The sequence below is a fragment of the Symsagittifera roscoffensis genome, chromosome 9 (genome assembly GCF_963678635.1).
Source record: "Symsagittifera roscoffensis chromosome 9, txSymRosc1.1, whole genome shotgun sequence".
NCBI lineage: Eukaryota > Metazoa > Xenacoelomorpha > Acoela > Convolutidae > Symsagittifera > Symsagittifera roscoffensis.
Genome location: NC_087070.1, coordinates 28,726,988 through 28,747,249, shown reverse-complemented (window position 1 = coordinate 28,747,249; position 20,262 = coordinate 28,726,988). Strand labels below are relative to the sequence as shown.

The window sequence follows — 20,262 nt, the reverse complement described above, 5'->3', positions numbered from 1 at the left end:
AGACTGTCCTTATCATGCCAATAAAGATAAAATTTTAAAGAGAATTAATGAATTAAAATCTATTCATAAATTGTTTTCAATGAAATCCGAAACGGACGACGGCTTATCAAGCTGCTCGAATTTTCTGAAACGCCCCTCGTCATATGAACTAGAATCTGACAAACCGGTTTTGCCAGAGATAGAACATTAAAAAATGAAAATAGGTGAGGGAGATTTCAAAAAATTACGGGACCTCCTAAATCGGAACGCAGATGTATTTTCAAAACATAAGGCGGATATCGGTTGCTGTAATTTCGTCGAACACGAAATCGAACTAGAAGAAGGCGCCGTTCCCCATAGGGAAGGCGCAAGACGAATGACGCCTCACAAATCGGAAGCTTGCCGAACGGAAATAGAAATGTTGCTTGAATACGACATGATAGAAACCTCGAAATTGCCATGGGCTTGCGGAGTAGTAATGGCGAAAAAGAAAGGGGGCAGCTTAGATTTTGTTGCGACTTTCGTTACTTGAACGCGGTAACGATAAAAGATGCGTACCCGATACCGCGAATAGACGAGAGCCTATCTAAGCTTGGTGATGCCAAGTTCTTCACCACATTGGACTTAGGTTCTGCCTTCTGGCAGGTCCCTCTGCGAAAGAAGGACAGAGAGAAGACCGGATTCGCGTGCGAGTTGGAATTGTACCAGTGGAAGAGGATGCGTTACGTGGATGACGTAGTCATAGCGATACCGACCCTGGAAGACCACATTGATAGGCTCGATGAGGTCTTTGGATGCATGAAAAGAGCAGGATTAAAGTGCAAACCATCGAAATGTGAAATCCCTAGGGACTCGATTAAGTACCTAGGAAGAATGGTGGATAGGCATGGTGTGAGGCCGGACCCGGAAGCAGTGGAAGCAGTGTTGACATGGAAAGCCCCCAGAACGGACACACAGCTCCTGAGCTTCTTAGGGTTTGCCAATTACTACCGAGAATTCATAAAAGGATATGCGGACAAGGTGTACCCGATGCAGAAGCTGATGCGCAACAAAGGGAAAAAGTTCGAATGGAACGATGAGGCACAGGTTGCTTTCGAGAACATAAAGCGGGAACTGTGCGAAGCGCCAGTGCTGGGCATGCCTTCAGAAAAGGGCATGTATGTTCTCGACACAGACGCATCGGTGGTGGCCATCTCAGGAATCTTGCATCAAGAGCAAGAATGGAACGGAAGAACAGTTCTCCGTCCCATTGCATACGGCAGCAAAGTCTTGAGTGACACAGAGATGAAATATGGCGCACCAAAAGCAGAAATGTTTGCAGTAGTCACCTTCGTGGAGAAGTACCGTGCATACTTGGGGAGCGCTCCCTTCAAGTTACGCGTGGACAACAGAGCGTTATCCTGGTTGAAGACCTACTCGATGGATCAGAGTTATATTGATAGATGGATAGTAAGATTGGATGGCTACCATATGATAATCGAACATAGGATGCGTGATAAACACCAGAATGCTGACAGTCTCAGCAAGAAAACTGAGTTCTATGAAAGATTGGAGCAGAAGCAGGCCAATCAGGCGGAAATAAAGGAGGGATTCTCGTTTCTGGACAAAGAAACTTATGAAGCGCTTCCCTTAACGAGATGGTTGGATAAGTCTGGACATCCAATTCCAGGGCACCCTGAGTTACCTGTAGAGAAAGCAGCCGAGATAAAGATCCTGTCCAAGAAGGACCCTGTCCCCTTGGATTTGTTGCTGCGCTCGAACCTGGTCCAGCAAGAACTCTCTCGCATGAATATAAACAGCCTCTCATTATTGGATAAAACGGTGCAAGTCACACCACAAGTGATGCGGATGCTGGGTGGATTGTTAGAAAGAGAAGTGACCAGAGATGACCCCGAGTGGACAGCTGCAGTGGCATCGCTAACAGTCAGTGAGAAAGTGAAGATCATGCCGTCCAGACGACAGCACGAAGAGAATGAGAGGGATTGTAGGACAATAGTTCAGATATAAGTATCCTCAATACCCCAAGAGATTTTAACCAGTACTTCTTACGGACAGAAAGAACAGGGAAGCAGCAAGCGAAAGAAAACCGTCACCTTCGTGGACCAGGATAAGGAAGGTAAAAAGTTAGAACAAAATCGGCTGCAAGACTATTTGTCCGGGGAGACGAATGATGAAAAGAACCAGCGATCACAAGATCAACACCCGGGACAAGAAAATTTGTCCGGGGAGTCTGAGATAGACGAGAAAATTCCTGATGAGAAACAGGACCTAGAGAACAAGGTTTTGTCAGGGGAGTTCAGATGGATGCGAAGAAGGCACAGACATGATCTGGAGGAGCGTGCAGTCTCCAGCACAACCTCTTCAACGGATGATGATTCCCGAAACTCAGGAATGGACACCTATTCAGACAGGAACTCGAGTTCGGGATCAGAACTGTCAGAACTAGCGATACACACGCTACTAGAGGAAACTCGGGCAAGGGACCTGGACAGAGAGATGTATCAGGATCCTGACAGCGATCGCTACCTTATACCAAGCGAAAGAGTCTTTGACAACGCAGCGGATGACTTAGAAACGATAGCGGTTTCGAAACGTTCGATAAGCTTGTTGCCGCAGAAAGAGGTACTCAGGACTGATCTTCAGCCGTTTGAACAAGAAACACAACCGTTGGCAAAGATTTGGTGCGTTAAGATGGAAGAAGACACACATCAGCCCAACGAGCTGAATAGTCAGATGAGGGTCATGAAGACATACTTGAAGGCGAGATACAGACTCTCGGACCTTCTAAGAGCGCAGAGAAATGATCGCATGACAAGCAACCTGAAAAGGTGGATCGAGAATGGTTCTCCGGATAAAGGGGACCTCGAGGAGGATAGTTATCGCATCCTGAGACAATACTTCATGCAGAAGGAAGGGAGGTTATATTTGAACCAGGACGGGATCGTGGCTTGCAAAAGAAGAGAGGAAGACAGAGTCCTATACAAGTATAACGCGATAGTGTTACCGCAACTCTATCAGACAGAACTATTATTCAGGTCACATGATCAGATGGGCCATCAGGGGATCGACAAAGTATATCAGAGGATCCTGAAGCGCTTTGAGTGGCCTGGGATGAAAAAGGCATGCGAGAAATGGGTAACAGCATGTCTGTCATGCCAACAGGTCAAGGATCCAAGGAAGTTGCGATTTCCTTTACAATCGATCGAGTCGTCTGAATTCAACGAGGTGGTGCAGATAGATCACCAAAAGATATGCATGACAGACAATGGTTATAATCAGGTGCTGGTCATGATAGATCATTTCACGAAGTATGCGGAGGCCATGCCCTGCATAACTGCCTCGGCGGAAGAGACATGCGACCACCTGATCAACACGTGGATAGCAAGACATGGTTGTCCGATGACGTTTCAATCGGATAATGGAACGGCTTTCGTAGGCGAGCTTACGAAAGAGCTTATGAGACGCTCACAGGTCGCTCAGGCTCACTCCACGACATACCACCCTCAAACGAATGGCCTAGTGGAAAGACAGAATAGGACGTTAGTGTCGATGCTGAGGGTATATTGTTCCAGGTACATGACCGATTGGGACAGATACCTTCCACAGGTGATGGGAGCTTATAATAGCACGCAACACTCCACCACTGGAGTCAGTCCACACATGATGCTGACGGGACACGAGAAGTCTTTACCCTTGACATTCTTCTACCCAGAGTATGAGGGAAAGGAAACATCTCCACAGGTTTACGTAAGGGATGTGATCAGACGTCAACAGGAGTTGAACGATCTGTGCAGACGAAATACTCAGCAAGCACAGGCAAGGCAAAGGAAAAGATTCGACAAGAAAGCAGCTGGCGCAAAAGCTTACTCGGTGGGAGACTATGTATGGGTATTTCAGAACGTTATACCACCGAAAGGGACAAAGAAACTTCTAAAGAAATGGAGGGGACCCTTCATGATTACGGAGGTGCAACAGGAGGGACGCTTTTATAGACTGAGTACTGGCCGAGCCGCCCACTACGAGAACATCAAGCCACACAATCCATCGACAGAAGACTGGTGTATACCTGCAGACATGGAAGAAGGGGATTATCTAATGATGGATCCTGCTTGTGAGGTCAATGAAAAAGGCACCAGGGAGAAGAACGATGGAAACGAAATCGTAGAGGAAGGTACGGATACACCGCTGGACCTGGATCCAAACGAAAAGATCGAAGCGGACGATGAAACCTTACCCTACGCAGAAGAGGATTGGCAGGATCCCGACCAGACAGAGGTTCCCAAGAACTTGGAACCAGATCTTCCGTTCACGATTCAGACTCGTCAGAAGGACGGGACGAGACCAAGAAAGAAATACAATCCTTACGGTGACGACTTTGTAGTGGATAGGATAGATCTAAAGAAGATAGTGGAGGAAGTAGTGGGTCTAGAGGAAATAACTGTGTCACAAGACCTTGACATAGTCGATGATCACGACGATGAGTGGGTTGACGACTGGTAGAATTCGACGACGAGCAACAGCAGTCACATGAACAAGACTTGACGAACCTGCGTGTCTTAGAGTGGCTGAATGAAACGACCTCGTATCCAGAGGAGACCAGCGTCACGATTCAAGACGTAGATCGTGAAAGCATGAAATACATCAAGACCGAACGAGATGATCCTTCCTGGGCTGCCCAGGAAGGACGACTACTCATCCCAGCTTCTAACCTTGACTTGATACCCGGTATGCGATCGACGGGGACGTCGATGGATGTTTTTGTCCGGGGAGTGGGGGTAGGACTTACCCACACTGAGAACTTGGTAATAAAAAAATTAAGAATAGCAAGAGAAACAGGAGACTTAGAAGCAGAATCAGGCGAAGAGCCTAAGAAACCTGACATAGGCAAGGGGCGTAGTCACAATCATCACTGTTTCCACTTCTTTGTCCAGATCCCCTTTATCCGACTTTTGCCTCCCCCTTCTCTAGCCTTAATAATATTAAAATCTTTAATCATAATTTTAGTTTTACACTTATCATCAATTTCAATCCTAATTTCCTTATTGTCAGAGCTGTCTTTACATGATTTGGCTTCGGTACTCTGCTTCTGTTCCCTCAGGCAAACCACCATCTCGAGCAACTCTCCTCTCGATTTCTCATCTAGCCCAGTGGCCATCAGGACAGGTTCTTTAAATCCGACTACAGTGTCCCGGAACTCTTCTTTGAAATTGTCCAACTTGACTTTACGTTCCACCTTCTGATTGAATTCGCTCAAGAAATCCTGCCATGCCTTTTCATCCAGCGTGTTCAGGAACATCCACTCGTTCCCATCGAAGGTGTTATTTTCCCTCATTTCATTGCTCAAGAGCACCATCGCCATGTTAGAGGGTTCACTTGCCATAGGCAGCTCAAGATTCTTGCGGGGAGACCTCAAAGGTGGGGTGGCCGTGTCCGCCCAGTCATCACCACTCAAGTCTTGCAACAGCTCACGCGTGGTGCAGGGACTAAATTTCCCGGTCAATGCTCCCTCGTCGGGCATAGTTCCCAACGACATTTCTTCTCCAGGTTCACTGAGGGTTTCCTCCATACTTTCTCCCTCTCCTGACCCAGCTTGATCTCTCTCCAATGCGTCCTTGAATCTGTTTTCTACGGGAGGGCTTCTTCTATCCCCTGCGGTGCCGACTGACAGGGGTGAACTTGTTGCTGGGTCCGTTACTTTGTGTTCAGTGAGGGGCACATATAGGGTCCCTACCGCGTCCAGTTTTTGTCCCTCCTGTTGCAACTCCACCTCCTCCAATCCATAAGGTGCTAAATGTTTTCTCGTCTTGCACTTCATGTCATCCTTCAGAGCTATGTGACCTTCCTGCATGATCATCCTGCATGCGTTTTTCTAAGAACACGCTTGTTCCCTCTGGCCGAGGGTCTTTTGGAAAGAATGAGTGCTATTTTCTATATGGTAGTGAGTAGTATTGATATACGACACTGGGATCGGTGGGTCGGTGATCCCTACAGGGATCATTGGGTATAGATTATACCTAATGATCCCTATGTAAATCTTTATACCTAATGATCCCTATGTAAAACATTTGTGCCTAATGATCCCTATGTAAAATATTTATACCTAATGATCCCTATGTATAATTTTTATAGCTAATGATCGCTATGTAAAATTATTGATCTCTAATTATCCCAATGAATAATTTTTATACTTAATGATCCTTATGTGAAAGTTGTGTTGGTTAAAACAAAATTGTTCTGGCGATATAATGTTTATTTCCGCCACCTATAGCTCGGCAAGCTATGTTGTATTCCAATTGAACCAAAACTATTCAATGCGTTTTGCTGTAAATGGTAACACAAAACCAAAAGTGGATTTAAAGTAGCCCGCCATTACCTAACTGTGAACAATCGTGGAAAGTAAGTATAATTTAGTATACTAATTTACAACATTAAATTTTGTATTCAACTTGAATCAAACACACAATTTTAGAGTTTTTTGTTTGTTTTGCGTCTCTTTGTCTGCGGTGCTGAATTTCTACTGCTTCGCGGTCGACGTACCATTCATCATCCGAATGCGAAGAAGAAGTGTTTGCTTTTGGATAAACCAAATCATCGCTTTTGATATCGCTCTCAGGAATTTCCGTGACACGAACTCTACCTGGATCTGGAGCTTCATAGCTGGTGACACTATTTAACAGCTCTACCAACGATCGGCTCGGTTGAGTATCAAGGAAGCCATCTTCCGACCCGTAATTTGTATCTTGCGCAAAAATTTACTCTTGGTTCGAGTTCTCCTGATCCCAGTTGACTATATCATCTGTTTCCTCAGAAAATTTCAGCCAAACATCTATATCTTTATCTTCGTGGTGACTGGTGCTATTAGTTTCACTCACGTTCCTTTCGCCATCGTCATTGTCATCATCATCCTGATTGGTATCGGTGTTATCTGCAAAGATAAAAGCATTCATGGTTCTATAGTGACCGTATGGCAATGTGGGGATACCATTGTTGAGGATGTATCGCTTATCATCATAGGCTGATAATGCGATTTTGTTTGCTCTCGGAGATGATGCGAGTATTTTAGGCTCGTACAAGGTTTCCGGAGGCGAGAGAGTTGCGATGTTTTTTTTTCATGAGTTAGCAACCGTTGAGTCACCTTAGTGATTCCTTTGGAAAAATGCTTACGTGTATCTAAAAAAAAGTGATGTTCACTAATCATTTTATATCTAACTGTTTTTTAAACTTACACTTGAAGTTGAAAATAAAAAAAGTATGTACGCATCATTTTCAGAAGATCCCCACCCCCTCATTTAAAAAAGGTGATAAACCCCCTCAATTAAAGTTTTTACAAAATTTTTGTTACCAAATTTTTTTTTCCAACGAAATTTTTGGACATTTTTTTTGTTTTTTTTTCACCAAAATTTTTTTTCAACGAAATTATTTTTTCATATTTTTTTTTCATTTTTTTTTTTTCAAAAAAAATTTTCGAATTTTTTTTTCATTTTCGAAATTTATTTTTTGAGAATAAAAAGCGCTCTTTGTACATTTTTTAACCGGACCGGTAATTTTGAAGGAATTGTACTTACTTTGCGATAGTATTGAATAAAGCTTTGGCTTCAATGCAACGAATCACCCGGGAAATTTTAAAATTAAACGTTTGTTTTTAGGCATTGTAGAGGAAGTCCAAAGTTTCACGTTTCTCGTACAGTTTCTCATAAAAGTTCGAGTTTTTTTCCGTTTTTATTTCGTACATTAGGCTGTCAGTGTCTGAGTACAAGAGGTGATGCTTGAAGTTGGGCTTCATAACCTTGTAGTGAAGGGCTTCATAACATTGTGTTATGGAGTTAGGCTTCATAACCTCGTGCAAATATCAATGCAGCCACGTCTTCGCCAAAAACTTTTAGGTGTCAAAATCAAACTTTTTTATATTTCGCATTGTTTCTTCAGCATCTCGTAAAATCTTGATTTTCATTCTTTTTCTTTTTGACTCACACAATTTCCACATTCTTCAAACTTGTTTTTTGCCGCCTTTCGTTTGTTTGTATTTAGAGTTATGTACGGTTCGAGCCACAATTCTTGTTTGAACTTTACGATGCGATAGTGTTTTGTAACGATAAGGCCAAGCTTCAGGTAGAGTTTCAGAAGTTTATAATGAAATGTATTATGAGTTTTATCATGTAAAGTTTGTTCAATTTACCTATTGCGGGTGTACAGGTTTCATTGTTTTTCATTTGTTCTGAGAGATTTGTTTGGTATCTGCTTAACCAATCCTTTTGAGCAACTTCCTCAGTGGGTGCCATGGATAGTCACGGTGACTTTCATGCGACAATTGAGGGTATTTTAAATCAATTTCAACAATATAACCCTAGTCCGAATCGTCATGGGTTGCTAAAAATTCCTCTATTGACATGGAGTTCTCATCTTCGTTTTTTTAATTATTTTTTTCATTTCTAACTCCGATTGTCTCGAAATGGCGTGCAAGCAGTTTGTGAGTTTGCATTACTCCGCCATATAAGTTGTATGTAGTATCTTCGCTCGCATTAAATGTTTCGTTCAATTGCCTGTTGTTTTCAGTGAACTGTCGTTTTTCAAAGATTGATGCAGTTCCACCTCGCATCATTTTTTTCAACCATGTCTGAATGATCTCGATCCGTTAGCAATTCAACATCAGCTTTACATACCCACTTGAAAGCGTCACCAGCTAAATTAGAAGCGGTGAAATGATGAGCACAATCAAGGCCATATATTTCATAGCTGATAGAGCGAAATTCCTCAAAGACACAGGCTAGGAGCAATGTGTCACATGACAAATATAAGTCATGATAGTCGCCCATGTTCTGACAAATATTATGATTGAAAACTTCCTTTGTTTCAATCAAGTCATCAGCATTAATAGCAACTTTATCTCCGTCTAAACTATTCACCCACATTTTGAGAGGCGGTAACTCTTTTTCGTCAAACTTTTTAAGGATAGAATTCTTTTCTACGTATCAGAGTTCTACAAGTTTGGCTTACGTTTTGAATGTGGTTTTCCAGAAGTGTAAATATATTGTCAGGCAACTTGTCAACTAACTTTTGTAGTGACGAGTTTAGAAACTTGAAAGAATCCATAAAACAAAGATATTCATAAATGTTTTGTGTGGTTCGATTTTTCGTGTACTGGTTTTAACCACTACTACGATAATTAGTGAAATATATTTCTCGTCGGTGGATGGAATGACTTGTATTGTACTACGCGAGTCACATTCGTTGAGAGCTAGACATATATGAAGCATGTCATTATTCTGCAAATTGTATCCAACGACTAGAATTTAATTTATTTTTCTTCGCGCTAAGTTACATTTGTCGTGGGTCCATCCTTGAATTTTTCCCGAAGAGTGACAGTGATCCAGGCATTTTTCTTCGCTTTCCTTGAAGTTTTCTTTACAGATCCAACAGGTTAAAGTTTCTTCTTTACACAGTTGGCTACGATCTCCCAAATAATGTGGCAATTTCCGTTTATAGATAATAAACGTCTCGGGCTTATAGATGTAACTCTTTACTAAATTTTTTTAAACAATTTTCAGAGCTGTCAAGGCTAAAGAAAAATGGTTCTGATTCAACCATGGTTCTGGTTCAACCATGGAAAAATGGTTCTGGTTCAACCATTGAATACCCGGAAAGCTTATGTTTTTCTAGAACGCGAGATGAGGAAATTTGTGGGTTGTTCATACATGTTTTAACGGGACTTAGGAACGATTCGAAGTCAAAATAAATAAAAATAGGTGCATACCAGAGAGCTTGAAAGTTTTTAAATTTATACTTGTGGCACCCCTTTTCGGCTGTCGGAATTATCATTACAGCTGGTTCATGATCTTTACATAATCGCTCATGCGTTTTATGATCAATTTCATTGTAATAATTTGAAAACAGTTACGGCACAACTGCAGGAAACTTCGTAATTTTTGCTTCCGAACTTCGCAAACAAATCGGAGCAGGTCTTTTATCAAAACAAAGTGGTGCATTCCGGGTTCATATAACAAAAGCAGATCCATGATAAAATTATCCGAACTTGCAAACTTTGAGACAATCATTGGAATGAGATCTCCATTTTGATATTGAAATACGTTTACTTGAAGGTTATTAAGTCGCGCGAATTGAGGAATCATGTTCAAGCTCATAGGCATAACGAAATCATCATAAGCCTGATGCGTTCCAGGCTTTGTATAGGTGTGTCGATCTGTCTCTTCAAGTTTAGCATCAACTAACTTCCCGACAATTAGATCAGGCTTATATCTATGATGATAGGCGGCAATGTAGCATAACAAAAAGCAATTGTGATCACTGTGATTACGAATGTTAATCAATTGTTGCGAATTTGCTAATTTTGCAGGGAGAGGTATAAGCGAAGAGCCTCTGATTGGTAACATTTTTCCGATTTTATTGAAAAGCTCATTTACTTTCTGCAGAACCCAGTCGCTACCATGGGCTGAAAAAATCTGGAACATAGCTTCTATTTTTTAAACATTTCGAGAAATAATTCATCAGACAAACCGTTTGCATATATGGGCGTCATCATAGAATTAGCGAAAATTTCAACGCGTTTGTCTTCAGGTTGTTGCACGCTTTGTTCCGAAACAACAGTAGCATGCTTGATTAAAGTAGTTGATTGTATTTTGAAGGGTCCATTACAAGTTCTATCTAATATCAAACTTTGAATCTCTTTTTTTTTCAAGGTCATAAATTCGATAAGATCATGTTCAATATTTTGGTTGGGAATAATAAAAGTCATTAACGTATTTTTCATGGCTGATTCATGAACTTCAATTGCAGCTGGAAAGTTATCAATATCGCTTGCCTGTGTGGTTGAGCTAGAAGGGTTGCTGAGTGATGTAAGTTGTTGATCCATAACAGATAGCCCATGCTTTAATTGCAAGTGATCCTTGAAATCTTTAAGTTCACAAAAACCAAGCCGACAATACCGATATGAATTTTGATTATTTTTTTGATGATCTGATTCAATATTCTGCTGTAATTTTGATAGCAGTAAACTGATCAATTTTCAATGGTAGCAAGTAAAAACGGGTAATCGTTCATGACGAGATCTATTCGTTTTTAATGTAAAAATTTTAGGACAACAGTTACACTTGAAACCCATTTCGCTCAGAAACTGTTTTAAAGCGAAGCGAGAAAGGGAATGAGTCCCAACTAATTACCAAAAGTTTTACATTACTGCAGCTAGCTTCGATTCCTTTTCCCTTCTCGGTTTGAATTTGAATCGCTTTTCCCGCTTAACTTTGAAATTGAACTCTTTTCCCGCCAAAATTTGATTTAGAATGAAATCTAAACAAAAACGTCTAAAAAGCATAACAAATACATACAAACAGAAATGTTAAAAAAACATTTTAGAAGGAAGTATTTTATTAAAAAGAAGTTAAATGCCGTTAGTAAGCAAACTTTTCAAAATTATAAATTTTGATCAAGTCGACAACATTTGAACATGTTCAAATAATTTTTCCCGCCAAAATTTGTATTGTAGTTGTTTTCCCGCCAAAAACACATAAAATCAAACTAGATATGCTTCCAATTTTTTAAAAACTTTCAATTGCTCTGTAATAAGAAAACCCACAACAGCAAAAAAAAAACGTATAAGAATATTGTGAAATCAATTATTACTTTTTCTGTTATCATTAAGATATATGTTAATTTCAAAAAGATTTAATCAACCAGTTTTTTTTCCACTAAAACTCACCCATTTCTTTGATTAACCCAAAAAAATATCTCATAAAAATGTTTTTTTTTGGCTTAAAACGTTGATCTCCACAAAACTTTGCAATACAGGTTCTGCCCCCTAGTTAAAACATGCGGCGTAGCTCACTGAGAGCAGCAATATCAGTGGTCCGAAGATTATATTCGGACCGTGTATTAAAAGTTAGAAAATTGGTACAGGATGAGGGTTTTCCAAAAAGAAATGTCTGTATCTCTTCAGTGGATGGTCTGAACAAAGTCGTGCAATATATCAAAGTACTGCTCCCGACCAGTTAATTAATTTAGTTCAGATGTCTAAAGACTATAGTACCTCAAGTTTAGGAAATAAAAATTTGGAACATTTTTCCGAGATTCAAAAATTCAAGTTCTTTTTTGTATTTTGATTGAAGACTTGTCAATAATTCGGTTATAAAATGACTTATTAGGCTCTCCTTTTCCTAGCTACTTGATAAGTAAAGCATAACGAAGCAAAGAAATTTAATTAAAAAAATGTTTATACATGAAGACATCAAATGAAAGCTATTAAATATCAATCTGAGTTTCAATTTTAAATCTTTAAACACAAAAAAAAACCAATTTAAAATCAAACAAACGCAACCACAGTTTCAAAGTTAAGTAAGATCTAAATACTCCTGAGCTTTTTCTAGTATTTTTTTCGCTTTTTCTTTGGTGCAAGGCATAGAGAAGGAGTCAAAATTTCCATGTGATTACTCACTGTCGCTTCGGGGGTGCGCGTTGGAGTTGAAGAATCTGGTTCATCAAGCCATGGTGACACTATAGGAGAAGGATCAACTTTGGGGGTAACTATTAATGGTGACTCAATATGTTCGATTCCCCATAAACGATCAAGAAATTCAATTTCTTCAAAGTATTGTAACTGGTTTTCACACATTGGAGTAACATCACAATCGTAATTACACAAAATTTTTTTTACTGGTTTTGATAAAGTTGAAATGTCAACCTGAAGAGCAAGAGGCTAGTCAGGATCCAAATTTTTACCAGAATTTGTAAATAACTCAAATACTTTATATTCACTTCTTCGTCTTCCTTTGATCTTTTTAAAGTAAGTTTACTGAAAGAATGTAAAACAGTTTTGGGAATCATAATGTGATTTGTACAAGTCCACTCATCAGAATTTAAACTTTTTTCTTCGTTAATTATTGCTACAAAATCAAAATAAACGGTTTCATAAAAATTGGTTCTATCATGATTGGAATATCCGGCAATAAAAGAACAAGGCATTTTTGATGAAAAGTTGGAAGAAAACGACAAACGTAATGCGGAAAAAAAAGAAACTGAAATGAATTGTGAAAACTCCTCAAAAGATTAAAATAGGGATCGGTTCTTCGAAAATTAGAAATTTTAAGACCTCCGATGAAGTTTTTATCAATTTAATAAGGGAGGGCGTGTAAAAGTTTTATGTTACCTTGCGTGGTATTCTGTGTTTATCTTATTTGCATTCAAACAAATAGCTTGATTAGTAGAAGAGTGAGGCGATCAGGGGGGAGTGGTGGGTGACTCCATGTTTTAAAATAGGGAATAGAGCCTCCGGTCACCCATCTGTGTATTAACATTGGGTATTATTTCTACAATGTTTTAAGATAGGGAATAGGTTTACTATGTATTAAGATGGTAAGGTTTCAGATGATAAGTTTCAGAAAAATTTTTGTCGCTCGATCTTACCATGTATAGTGTTTAGATTTCCCATGTATTAGGATAGATTTCCCATGTATATCTCTATGTTTAAGGGTTAGAAGATTATTGTCTTAACATAAAGAATAGGTTTCCCAACATATTAAGATAGGGAATGGTAAGGTTTCAGTGTGATCGTAAGAAAATGGTAAGAAAAACGGTATTTTATGGATTTTGTGCGGATATGTCTAGTTTTTTCGCAAAAATCTTGGCATGCGTTATGTATTTTTTGTGTATTACGTGTACATTGTGTGATGAAGGTAGTATGTTTTTGGTTCATGGTAAGTCAATGGTAAGATGGGCAAGAATTTGGATTTTTTATCAAAAAAAATGAAATTTTTTCAAACAATTTCAAAACACGATTGACTGTTGCATTAGGCCTGCAAGATTGGCCTTGATTAAATAATAACAATACATAACAGATTATTAATAATGATAATCTCCAAGGTTACTGTGGCAACAGTACTACGCAGTACCACAGTGTATTTGCTGCCTAGCGCGGAGCTGAATCAGATGCTGACCCTGGTGGTAGCGATTAAATCGGAGATGCCTTGCGAGCCGGAGTTATTGTTGTTTGGGGGAATGAACGACCACTTGCATGCGGCAGGATTACCAGAGCACCTGAAAGGGGAGGCGCCAACGCCTAAGAAGATCTGGGAAGCGATCCAGACGTTGTTCGCTGCAATGAATGAGGTGCAGGAGTCGGTGGCTTCTAGATTTGGACCCAGGACGAGAGTGGCATTCACGACATCCCCGGACTACGCGAGTATGCCACCCGCTTTACAGTTCGTGTATGCCATGTTGATCTTGATAGCGGAAGGGAACGCGTGGCGGGTACTGATAGCTGCCCCTAATCGCGAGCTAGAGCCGACAAACTTGAGGCTTCTGAAGTCGGAGCTAGCGGCGGCATGGGCTGATGTGTCTCATGCTTTAAGGGGATTCTATGAGCTGACGGATATCCTCATAGTACTGGACGAGGTCCGCCTGCTTGAGATTTCGAACCTAGCTTGGCATTTCAAGTTCAATCCAGAAATCACGGACGATCACCCGAAAATAAACCACTTGACAGCGAGTCTATGGTTTCGAGGCATGGATTTGACAATCACGAGCTCCATCAGCAAGGCGAGGGTACCGAACAACGAGAGAAAGAACGTGGCCGCGGCCGAGAAACAATTGGAAGCGCTGGCATACCGTCTGACGCGAGAGAGAGGCAGGTGGCCGTTCCTGACACCAAGGCTTGAGAATGCCACGGACAAGACGCGGGAGAGTGCACCAATCCTCATCAAGCAGATATGGCAGTTTCTTGAGGGGCAAATGGATGTGGCAGAGAGCAGGGACATGACAGTAGGAAGATTTGTCACAGCGACGAATGAAGTCACTGTTGGGGGTTTCTGAAGGGAACACGCGAAGGGTGATCTGAAGACGAGGAAGGATCACGAGATCTTGATTTCTTGAGCCCTTGTTGGGAGAAGAGGTACATGGCTAGAGTGTTCTATGCGAAAGATACCATCTTCGACGCGTTCGTGCAGGTACTGCTGAACATGCCCATAAATCTCTTGTTGGCCTTATACTTCATCTACCCCAGGTATCTTTTCAACATGGCTCCCGCCTACATGTTTAGTAGAGGTGTGGAAACACTACGAATTAACGCAAATTTGACACTAGTACTCTTGAGCTACGGAGAACTGACCGCATTTTATCGATTGATGAAATATGGAGAGCCTCTGTCGATGGGGAAGACTCATCCCAGCACGGAAACCTACTCGTACAAGTGCACGGCCGGACTGAGGACGCTGATGGTGGAGTACCTCTTGATGCAGAACCGATACCTGACGGGCGAGTAGAAGAATTCTAAGACGAAGGAGGAATTGAAGGAGGCAAATGGAAGCATGCCTCTCTTGACGGATCTGTGTCTAGCCATGAGATCTGACCCACTAGGGATGATCAGGGGACTTGGTGAGGTAGTGACCTGCATCTATGGGCCGGTTGGCACATACGCCCCGTCCTGAATCGCTTGTGGCGGCGTACCGAAACTCAGTGGTGCACGTGAGCCTAATAAGTGTGCTAGAGGAAACTGTGCTAAACTGGTGCAGACAGGAGGAATTGAGGGCACGGATGAGCGACACGGTGCTCTTCGGGACAGTGAAGGATCCCGAGCCGATGGTATTCAATTTCCGGGGACAGTTACAGTGCAGAATGGGGGAAAAGTGCGGGTCCCATAGAGGTCTACCCCAAATTCTGGAATTTGAATCCCCTGGCAGCGGATAAGCAAGAGATCTTGAGAATCCCGGCACGGAAAGGAAGTTTTGACCTGGTGAAAAGAGAGCTAGAGATGATACTTGAGCGAGAGGTTCTGCCCACCACTGTCCCAAAGTTCCGATAGTCAGAAGAATGACACTGGGGATTAATAGCCCGTTGGTGGTCCCATCCCTACACGCGAGAGCCACGGTAGAGAAGCAACAGAAGGAATTCACAGACGGTTGGGATCCCTTTTTCATTGGGTACACAGCCGCAGTTTATTTTCACACGTGCGACATCAAAATAAACTCGTGGACGACCCAAGCGAAGAGGATGAGAGGTTCGATGCCCCTGAAGTTCGAGGTTCGGGATATCTTGGCGACGCTTGAAAAGGCTAAGCTGGAGAATATGCTGCCAGTTTGGGACGATGGAAGAATGATTGTGGAGGAAGGACACATAGCCTTGAAAGATGAAATGAAGTTCGAAACGAGGGAATAGCGAGCACCCTACGGGCTGGAGTGATTGGAGATGAAACAAGAGGAAAGGCGCTAGATGCAGCAGGGCCCTTATATGTGGCCCTCACTGAATACAAGAAGCAGGACCCAGCTACACCCTAACCCCTATCAGTGGGCATCCCTGGAGATAAGAGAAGCGGTCCCGTGGAAAGTAGGTTTAGAGACGTACTTGAGAGGAGGCGAGCTTAGTCAGAAGGGGAGAGCATGGATGAGACTCTCAGTGAAGCAGGAGAAGAAATGGAGGTGGGAATACGCCTGAGCAGAAACCAGCTGAGAAGGATTTCACCACTCAGGAACTGCTGCAGGACTTGAGTGGAGACGATTGGGCGGACACGGCCACATCACCCCTGACATCATCCTTCCGCAAAAACCTGGAACTACCCTTGCCCAGCGAAAGCTAAATTATGGGAATGATCCTCTTGAGTGCCAAAAAAAAGTAGGAAGAATACCTTCGAGGGCAGTAAATGGATGTTCCTGATTACTCTGAATGAGATGGTGTGGCGAGATTTCTTGAGTGAGTTTAATCAGAAAACAGAAACAGAAGCTACACTGGAGAGTTTCATAGAAGAATTCTGGGACTCGGTGGTAAAGTTCGGGGAACCAGTTTTGATGGGCACCGGAGTGGACAAAAAGGCGAGAAGGGAGTTGTTGAGCAAGATGATCAAGCTGCGAGAAACGAAGCAGAAGACCAAAGATGATGAATGTAAAGACAGCTCTACTCTGAAACAAAAAACTGATGATAATATGATTAAGGTTGAAAGGGAGGATAAGCTTTAGACTAGTAATATGATTAAAGATATTAAAAACCTTAAGGCTCGAGAAGGGGGAGGCAAGAGTCGGAAGGTAAGGACCACGACAAAGAGGTCGAATCAGTGATGATAGCGACGACGCCCCCAAGCAAAGGTGTGAGGTCTCGAAAGAGGAAAAGGGAGGTAGAAGAGTCGAATAGTCCCTCGACGGACGCGGTCTCTGAGAAGAATCTGAGGGAGACGGCCCCCATGATTCTATTGCGATAGAAGACAGCGGCCAACAAGAGTTGCTCCGAACCAAGGAAGCTGACCGAGGTGGTGAAAGAGATGGAGGCCTCGACGAGTCTGGCAACGGAAGAAGACTTCACACCTCAGAAGGCGAGCACAAAAAGGGGATCGACGAGTGGACAAACGTGGGAGGCAGACGTTGGCAAAGAATGGGTCTCGAGCGAGCATCTGGGTATTGGGAAACAATTAACCAGCCATCCTCTGGAGAAGAATGCGACGAGAAACACCGCTTGACTTTGGTGGGTGGCTCTGGAAGCAATTAAGGAACTGGAGGACTGCCTGAAGAAACTCGATCGTGGAGTGTCCCGCAAGCGTCACAATTGGGATACTCAACTAAAAGCCGAGATTAACAGGTTAGAATTGGGGAGCCAGCTGAAACGAACTTGGCAAAACTTACTGCGGGATTACTTTAAAGAGGCGATGAGAACACCTTCCTCCACGTTGCCATTGATGGCAAATCCCATCGTTAGGACAGCGGGGCAGCTGATGTTCGCATGGAGCCTAGTGGCAAGAGACTTAGAAATATTGACCTCACACGATAAGTTGAAGCTGGGCAATAAGAGTCTAGAGGTTTATCAGATGCTGGTACAGAGAGATAATTCCGGTTTGAGTCTAGCAAGGAGGAAAGATGCTACTTGTTTCTTGAGGTGGATAATGTCCGTAAAGACCGACAGTACCGTCCAAGCGTTTCAGCAGAAAGCAGTGGGAAGTAAGACGATGGAAAGAAGAATTTCCACGGTCATCTTGAACGTATACCAGAGTACCGGGATCGAGAAGGAGGACGGCTTCAGGCAATCTCTAGAAAATCATCTAAACTTGATGAAATACGAAGAGGGACATGATGTGCATCGTAACTTGGTCTCGGCTGAAGATTACTCGAGACCCAACAAACGGGGAGAATACCAATATGTATCTGGAGTAATGGGGATAGCATACAACTTTTCTTGGATTCAAAGGCCGGGAGCGCTCACAGGAATCACGAAGTGACGGAGCTGTTAAAATTTTGGACAGAGAAGATAGTCAATATTGATTCAATGGAAAGGGAGAAACCGAGCCTAGGCGTGATACTCGAGAGAATGCCAAAGGTGGTAAGCGTACCGCGCTTAAACAAGAGGGTGGAATTGAAGATGGGGAAAGGAAATGGCATGCTGATTACGAATTTGGGAACGGTTTGGAAGTTGCTGAGACCCTCCTGGTGCCCACATCCCCACGCAAGCTACCTCAGAGTAAAGAGTCGGGCGAGGCAATGAGTAAGCTAGGATCAGTAAAGAAGATGGAACCCAGTAGTTGTCTTGACTTGACATGCGGAGGCAGAGAGCACACTTGTGATGGACGATCATGTGTCAGAATACAGTCTTTCCAGAGAGAAGACCTAGTCGCTTGGTTTGGCGACGTAACAGAAAGAGAGAAGAGTGAAGTGCAGATAGTGGCAGAGTGCTACACAAACACTACGGTGAATATGGCAACAGCGCTGGGGTTCTTCTCAAGGATGTGCAGTTTACAATCACTGGAGATGCTGGAGTCTGAGCACCTTTTGGTGACAGCATTGAGCGTGGAGTCATGGCCTGGGGTGTTGCAAACAACCCAGAAGCACATCAGAGGGTGGAGGGTTGGTCTTGAGGCGAAAATGGGATTTCCCCTGAGCGAAGTCTACGTTCTGCCAAAAAATGCAAAAACCTTGGTGGATCAGTAATGGCCAACCTATGTGGAAGCCACTATCCATTACACATGGCGAGAGGTGTCCAGCCAGAGGATATTAGTAGACAAGGCCTTCTCGGTACCCAAGTGCGTACGACTGGCTCGAATGTCGCACCATTCACACAGATTGTTGAGGAAGATCCTGGGGAATCTACCAAGAGAACAAAGAGATGACTTGAGTGAAATCCGGGGAGAAGAACTCTTGAGTTTGGAATGCGAAATCACGAGTGACTTGGAGAGACAGAACACAATCGGGAAGCCGATGAATAGTGCCCCAGCCCAGGAGGAGACTGATATGACAAATGAGAAGATGATGGAATTGGAGCCTCTGCTGGAAGCTTTGGCAGAGCGCAACCTCCGGAGCATCGATATTACCCATGGGGAATTCCCATGCCATTGTCTGGCACAGACGTTGTGGTAACCGAATCACGCGAATCTCTGCTTTGTATGGGACGTTGAGGAGATTCGGTCAATCGGATTACCCGATCATCGGCAGAAGGCGACCATCTTGGTAATGGGCACAATGTTGGCGTTGCGATGGATCGAGGAGAACGTGACGAAAAATCGGGAGTCAAAGACACCGACAGCGGAATCGATATATGCTATTGATTATAGCAGAAGACTTGAGTTGTTTGAGACTGCGTGCAAGGTATTCGCCGTACCGATGGAGGTCAGGCACGTATGGAGCCGCATAAGGTTCTTCCCGTGGTTTCGAGCGACACTGACATCTTGGTTGTATATGGTGACGAAGGATTATATGAAGAAACATCAGAAAGAATATCGGCAGTTCCTGGCGGAGATAGGGCCGGAAGCCTTCAGGAGACCTTTGCTGACCCACCGAAATGCGATCACGACGGGTTGGAAAAGAGTCTGTAGGGTGTCTAGAGATAATACCAAGGCGAGGGAATCGATACTGGAGGAGGACTTGGCGAAGAACGTGAGCCTGAGCCTGCACAATTCCTTTTGTTTGAACAGGGAGTCGAGAGTGAAGGGTTTGCCAAACCAGGCAAAGAGGTTGCATGAGCAGAGGGAGTGGATGCAACCCTTCGAACAACTAAAAGCGTGGGAAGAGATCGTAATCAGCTCCGATGATGAGGAAGCGCTGCTAAGGCATATCACATTGTCAAACAAGTCAGGGCCTAGCACCTCAAAGACCAGGAAAAAGAAGGTAGCAGGGAGCTCAGTGAAGGTTTCTTGAGTCTTGAGAGGGTAAAAAAGGGGCTCGAGTGTGAACTCGGAGGAAATCTGAGGTCACGAAAAAGAAATCTTAAGGAAACGAATATTAAAATGCTATATTTATTATATAAATCAAAATGCTGTATGACAATTTTCTGATTGGAAAAGACAAAAGAATATTTAATCATTAGCTTGCAAAG

The 20,262-nt window shown here is 42.8% G+C and overlaps 4 protein-coding genes across 4 annotated transcripts in view; 2 read left to right on the top strand and 2 right to left on the bottom strand.

The window, feature by feature from the left end:
* Positions 1-13,099, bottom strand: part of LOC134854323 (uncharacterized) — a 348,488-nt gene extending 335,389 nt beyond the window's left edge. The window contains exon 1 of the mRNA XM_063870532.1: positions 13,096-13,099. The gene's annotated coding sequence lies outside the window, so the exon portion shown is untranslated. The remainder of the gene's footprint in view (positions 1-13,095) is intronic.
* The window catches only part of LOC134854321 (protein rogdi homolog), a 438,231-nt gene that overhangs the window by 95,437 nt on the left and 322,532 nt on the right, over positions 1-20,262 (top strand). The window lies entirely within an intron of this gene.
* The window catches only part of LOC134854318 (E3 ubiquitin-protein ligase RNF14-like), a 360,494-nt gene that overhangs the window by 30,189 nt on the left and 310,043 nt on the right, over positions 1-20,262 (bottom strand). The window lies entirely within an intron of this gene.
* The window catches only part of LOC134854315 (uncharacterized), a 315,313-nt gene that overhangs the window by 95,435 nt on the left and 199,616 nt on the right, over positions 1-20,262 (top strand). The window lies entirely within an intron of this gene.